Source organism: Lonchura striata, chromosome 35 (assembly GCF_050655825.1).
Source record: "Lonchura striata isolate lonStrDom1 chromosome 35, ASM5065582v1, whole genome shotgun sequence".
Taxonomy (NCBI): Eukaryota; Metazoa; Chordata; class Aves; order Passeriformes; family Estrildidae; genus Lonchura; species Lonchura striata.
In genome coordinates this window covers 10,036,786-10,042,744 of record NC_140737.1, presented here as the reverse complement: position 1 = coordinate 10,042,744, position 5,959 = coordinate 10,036,786, and positions in this window count along the sequence as shown.

Genomic DNA, 5,959 nt, shown 5'->3' with positions numbered 1-5,959 from the left:
CCTGGCAGCCGTCCTGCATCCACGTCAGGATTCTGGCCAAGAGAGGCCCTGGGAGCTGAGGCAGCTGATTTGAAGCTTTTGCAGGTGCCAACAGGTCAAGGCCAACAGTGTTCCCTCAGGATACAGCATTCCTGAGGGGCTTCCCCAGAGCTGCCTGATGCCACCCACTCCTTGTGGCAGTAGTTGCTTTCCTGTGGAAGGTTCTACCTTCCCCAAGAGCACAGAGGGAGCTGGAGAAAGAGCTTGCCAGGCTGCTCTCCATGCTTTACCAGGAGCCCTGGGTGAGCGGAGTAGTCCCAGCTGAGCGCAGATGTGCCAATGGAAGAGCCGTGCCAATGGAAGGCTCGGTGGGAAGGATGATCCAGGATCCATAGGCCTGGCAGCCTGAGCTTGCTGCCGGGGAAGGCCTTGGAGCAGATCCTCCTGAGTGCCATCCCACGGCACGTGCAGGGAACCAGGGCATCTGTGGGAGGGTGGGAAAGGGACAGGGACAAGGACAGGGACAGGGACAGGGACAGGGACAGCTGGGGGTCCTGGCGGGATGATGAGGGCTTCTGTGCGGTGTTTGCAGGGTGTTGGTGTTGGAGGTGTGTTGGGGAAGGAGTTGTCTGGGAGGTGAGAGGTCTAGGTTGGAATTTGGGTCCATTTGAAGGCAGCATCTGTGGTTTGGCACAGCTTTGCTAATGGGGCGCAGAAAGAATATCTGTGACTGTTTCTGTTCATGGTCCTGATTCTGCTGCAGGGAACAAGAGGGGAGAGCTGTACTCTATTGTCCACTTAGATCTCTACACCGGGGCAGGGGTAACCATTTTGCCATCTACTCATTGTTGCCAGCAGTTGCTCCAGGTGTTCCTGCCAACAGCCCCTGCAGGCAGGAGCACAGCCCCCAGTGCCCCTGGCCTTTGGCTCCCTCTGGCACAGAAGCCCCCAGGGGCACAGGTTTCTGGGGCAGGAGACGGCACCAGCCCTGCAAGGGCTCAGGGGGTGGCAGGTCTGCTTGGGCAGGGACTCTGCCTCACCTGCTGGTGCCAGTGCTCCCCGGGCCCCAGGGCTCAGAGCAGCATTCCTGCCCTGGCCCACAGTTCCTTGTCCGTGTCACACTCGCGGGTTTGGGATGACCATGAGCCGGGACGTGTCCTGAGGAGTCTGTGCCAGCTTCTGTGGAAGGCCCTGTGCCCTTCCCAGCGTGGCTGCGTCGGCAGCCCTGGGGGCTCCTTCTGCTGCCCTGAGCCCACAGAGCAGGGCAGCATTTGCTGATGGTCTGAGCCCTTCCTAAAGATCCTGCTGGGCTGTCTCAGACACTTGAGACCAGGGATTCCTTCCAACCTGGACCACTTTGGGTGGGCAGGATGTGGCCCCAGGGCAGGTGGCAGTGTTTCCAAGGGCCCTTTGTGACACATGCAGCATGGAATGGAGCTGGGTGTCCAAGGGCCCTTGCTGACACGGTGCAGCATGGAATGGAGCTGGGTTTCCAAGGGCCCTTTGTGACACGTGCTGACATAGGAGCTGGAAGTGGCAAGAGCACGCCACAGTGCTCGGAGCAGGTGACGGGACAGGACGGGACAGAGCGGTGCTGTGAGGAGCCCCCGCACAGCGCGCTCGTTCCTGCCCTACCCAGAGCTTTCCTGAGGCATTGTTCCTGCAGCTGACCTCGAGGCCAGACCACAGGACTCGTTGACCTGTGGCCTTCTGAGGCTTCAATTCTGCAGGTGCCCTCGAGGGCAGAGCATGGAACTTGATACCCCAGAGTTTTCCAAGTTATATCTCCTGAGGGTAGCCAGAAATCCGGTCAGTGACATGGGGCAGGGAGCCCTGAGAGTGCCCAAGCTGACCTGGATGGAGGAGGAAGAAGGCAGCCCTGGAGCTGCCCCAGCCACAAGAGACTGAAGAGGTGGTGCTGTTCCATCCAGCACAGGAGGGTGAGTGGCAGAGCCAGGCCGCAGGGCTGGTGCCTTCAGCCAGCTTGGCCCCATCCCACCCCATCCCGTCCCATACCATCCCATCCCGTCCCGTCCCGTCCCGTCCCGTCCCGTCCCGTCCCGTCCCGTCCCGTCCCCTCCCCTGGGGCCGTGCCCATGCACAGGATGGAATAGGGGCCGGGCAGACACCCCACAGTCGTGCTCCGTGCCCTGGGCCGTCGCAGGGCTGTCCCTGCCTGGGCAGCGCAGGGCTGGGCTGTGTTCTCCGGCCTCTCCCGCAGCCCCTCAGCTCGGGCTGCGCTCGCTCTTTGCCAGGTGCAGCCGTGCAGCGCACACGAGAGCAGGAACGCACCCGTGGCCGCTTCCGCAGAACAGCGCAGGTACCTGCAGCCATCCCCACCTGGGCTGGGCCTGCTGGCACTGCTCAGCCCAGCAGCACGCCTGCAGCACTCCATGGCTTCTTGCCCTTCTCCTACAGCTCGTTTGCAAATTCATCAAGAGAATTCGGCAGGAAGAGAGCAGCGCCATGGGCCCTGGGCTCAGAGCATACTCAGAACTCCTTGGACATGAGACCAGTGCTGCCCTGCTGGATTTGCTTGTGCAGAGGGGTGTTTCCAGAGCAGAGCAAGTAGGCAGCTGTGGCCAGGCTTCAATTCCCCCATGACTCACATGGCTTCCCAAGCCACAGTGCTGGCCCCTGTGAGCCTTTGAGGCCATCGCAGTGCGGTGGGAAGGGAAGCACTTCTCTGGGGACCCTGGGAACACTGCTCCCTCTGGCAGCTTCCCAAGTCTCCCTGTGCCTTCTCCAGGTGCCCGCCATGGTGAGGTACATCCACCAGTGGCTCATGGCCAATGATTCTGCTGAGCACAGGCTGGACAACGCCCTGCTGTATCTCACAGAAGCACAGCCAAATGACGCAGTAATGACACTCCTGCGTGTGGCCCCATCCTGTGACAGGTATGGGGCCCACCTGCCCAGAGGGCTCAGGGCTCACCCCAACCCATCGCCCTGTACAGCCTATGCCAGGTGTCTGACCCACAGAGAGTCCCAGGGCCCTCTGGCTGCTCCCTTTCCCAGCCCTGGCATGTCAGCCCCCGAGCCTGCTGCCATGCTCCCTCGCTGCCCCACAGGGGCCTGTCCCCACAGGGCTGGGCTGCCTGGCTGCTGCTGGAGAGGGGCAGTGGGCAAAGGCAGAGCCGGAGGTCATCCTGGGCCCCTAGAGATGCCCAGGCCACGGTGCTGTGTCTGAGATCCCCTGAGACAGAGCTCTAACCCTGCAGAGCTGCCATGGCCATGTGGAAGAGCATCATGTGCATGCCACGGACTGCAGAGCTGGCACAGCAGATACTCCTGGATGTGCTGGGGAGCTGGCCAGAGCACAGCACGTGCACCTCCGATGGGGACAAAACGGGTGTCTTTGTCCTGGCTGTGAGTTTCTGCCAGTGGCCTTTGCTGGCCCCAAGGCCACCTTTCCAGCAGCTCTCCATCCTCCCTCCCCCAGGGCATCTCCCTGCCTCAGGCACTGGGCTGAAACCTGGCCTCGGGGCAGCTCCAGGGCCACCAGGCCCACTGCTCCCCCTGTGTCTCTCTGGGCCTCTCCCTGCCACGCTCGGGCCCTGTCACACGGACACCTCGGCACTGAGCGCTGTCTTGGGGGGCTTTGTCCTTTGCAGGCAACTGTGGTGATATGGAAGATCCTCCAGGAGCCCTGTGTCCCAGATATAGTGGATGAGCATTTCCCGCAGTTATTTGTACATCTGCTCTTCCAAGTGTTCTTCAGCACCAAGGAGATGCCAGAGGTGGGTGATACCTTCTGGAATGGATGCCAGGAAGAACACAGCCTTGCCACCAGCCCCAGCAGGTGCTCTATCCCAGTCCTTCTGTCTCTGCCACATGGCCAGGGCAGGAGCCAGTGCTCCCAGCATGACCAGGGCTTTGCTCTGCACTCAGGTTTGCAGTGAGGACCCTGAAGTCCCTGCTGTGCCAAATGGACTATGAGGATGTGGTGGTGTCAATGGAACGCAAGTGTGGCTGGGACACGCTGCTCTGTGCTGACACCCACATTTATGCTGTGGGTCTGCTGGCCAGGTGAGACCCCCTTCTCCCCATTGCTCCCGGCATTTGTGCTCTGTGTCTGGGGTATTCCACTCAGTCCCTGTGGCTGTGGGCCAGAGGCACGAGGGATGGCCAAGCAGACTGGGAAAGGCTGGGAGAGGAGGGTGCCCAGTAGCAGCCACATCTCAAAGGGCCCAGGTCCCCCTGCAGGGTGGGGGGTAAAGACAGGAACTGTGTCAGTCTGTCCTGGGAGGGGCTTCCCCCCCCTGGCTCAGGGTCTTAGTTTCGTAGGAGCAGGCCCTCAGCCAGGTAATCATTATTACTGACTCCATGTATTGCAGAAGTCTGATCAATAATAATCTTTATTAAGAAACCCATTGTTCTTATAGATAGTTATGATATAGGTTGATTTTAATTGCTTTTCTTGTCTAAACAGTATCACCATTAGTTAATTAAGAAAGTACCCTTTGGTAGACAAATCTCTGTAACATATTCCACATATTCACAATACCAGGTGCAGCATGTTAAGACAAGAATGTTTTTTCATTCTTTCCTCTGATCTTCTCAGGCTTTCTCAGGCGATGTCTGGGAAGGTTGTCTGTTTCTCTCTGAGGCCAGAGAGCTGCTGCCACATCTTAGTGCCATTTCCCCCCTTCCAGGGAGATGTGCAATGAATCCACCCCCTTGTGCAAAAGCATCTCAGGCTGTGTCCTTGAGTTGCTCAGCAAAGAGATGCCATACTGGCACTTCCCTGCCATGGCATTCCTTGTGGAGGTGAGTCTGAAGGCCAGCACTGCCTCCCAGCTCTCTGCCCTCTCGTAGCCGCAGCTGCCTGGGACGGTGCCCACGCCCTGTGCTGCTGCCTGGTCCCCGCCCTGTGCGGTTCTGGGCTCCTGCCGGCCGGGTCCCCTGTCACTGCCCTGTGCCTTTCAGGTCCTGCATTGCCTGGACTTGGGTGCATGCAGTGACAGCATCATGGATCTCTTGTCGAGACACTTGCTGAGTGAGTGCACAGAGATGCACCGCCAGGTTCTGAGGGCCCTCCTCTTGCTCAGGGATAATCCCTCGCTAGTAAGGAGGGGCAGCAGCTGAAGCCGTGCAGGCAGCGTGGGGCTGGGGAACGCAGTCGCTGGAACTTGCCTGGGCTTCAGGCACTGGGGCAGCCGCTCCCAGCTCTCCTGCCTCCCACTTCAGCTGCCCGAGGGCTGCGGGACAGGCCTGTGGCCTCTGGGCCCTGTGGCAGCAGGGTGGCCTTTCACACACCTTTGTTCCAAACAGGCCAAAAGAATGTGGAGCCTGACCGAAAGCCTCGGGGAGCTCCTGCAGGAAAATGATAGTGATGTGGTCAGGATGACCATTGTTCTACTTAACGATTTGTTCCTGGTTAATCACACCACAATACCCAGCCCCATCGCCCTGCAGCTGGCTAAGGTGCTCCTGCCACTCTTTGAACACGTAAGGCTCTGTGCCCTCAGCCACGGCCACTGGCTGCTGCCCAGACACTTGGTGCCCTGTGGAGATGCAGGCCTGCACCAACGTGGGCCAGAATCAGCTGATGCCAAGGTCTTGTTTCCTTCCTGTTCCACAGGATGATAGCCACGTGCAGGAGCTCTGCATGTTTGTTTGTCTTTCCAACCTTGCTGTCTGCTGTAGCAGAAGAAGGAAAAAAGCCCCTGATGACACAAGTGTGTCACAGCCTGCTCCCACTCTTCTTCCACTGCCATGATGAGAATCAGTGTGTGGCAGAGGTGAGGACTCGCGGGCTGCTGCTGTCCCCCTGGGAGAGGGCTTGGCTGCCTCCTGCCCTGGCACCTAGTAGGCTGGATCCTCCTCCTGGCCCTGGCACAGGGATGCTGATCCTGGGCTGTAGGGCGATTTCTGTGTCTCTACTGCTCTCCAGGCTTCTCAGGAAACCCTCCTTTGTGTGGCCAAATTCCTGAACAGGAGACATCTTGAAAAATCTGTAAAGAAGGAGAAACTGTGG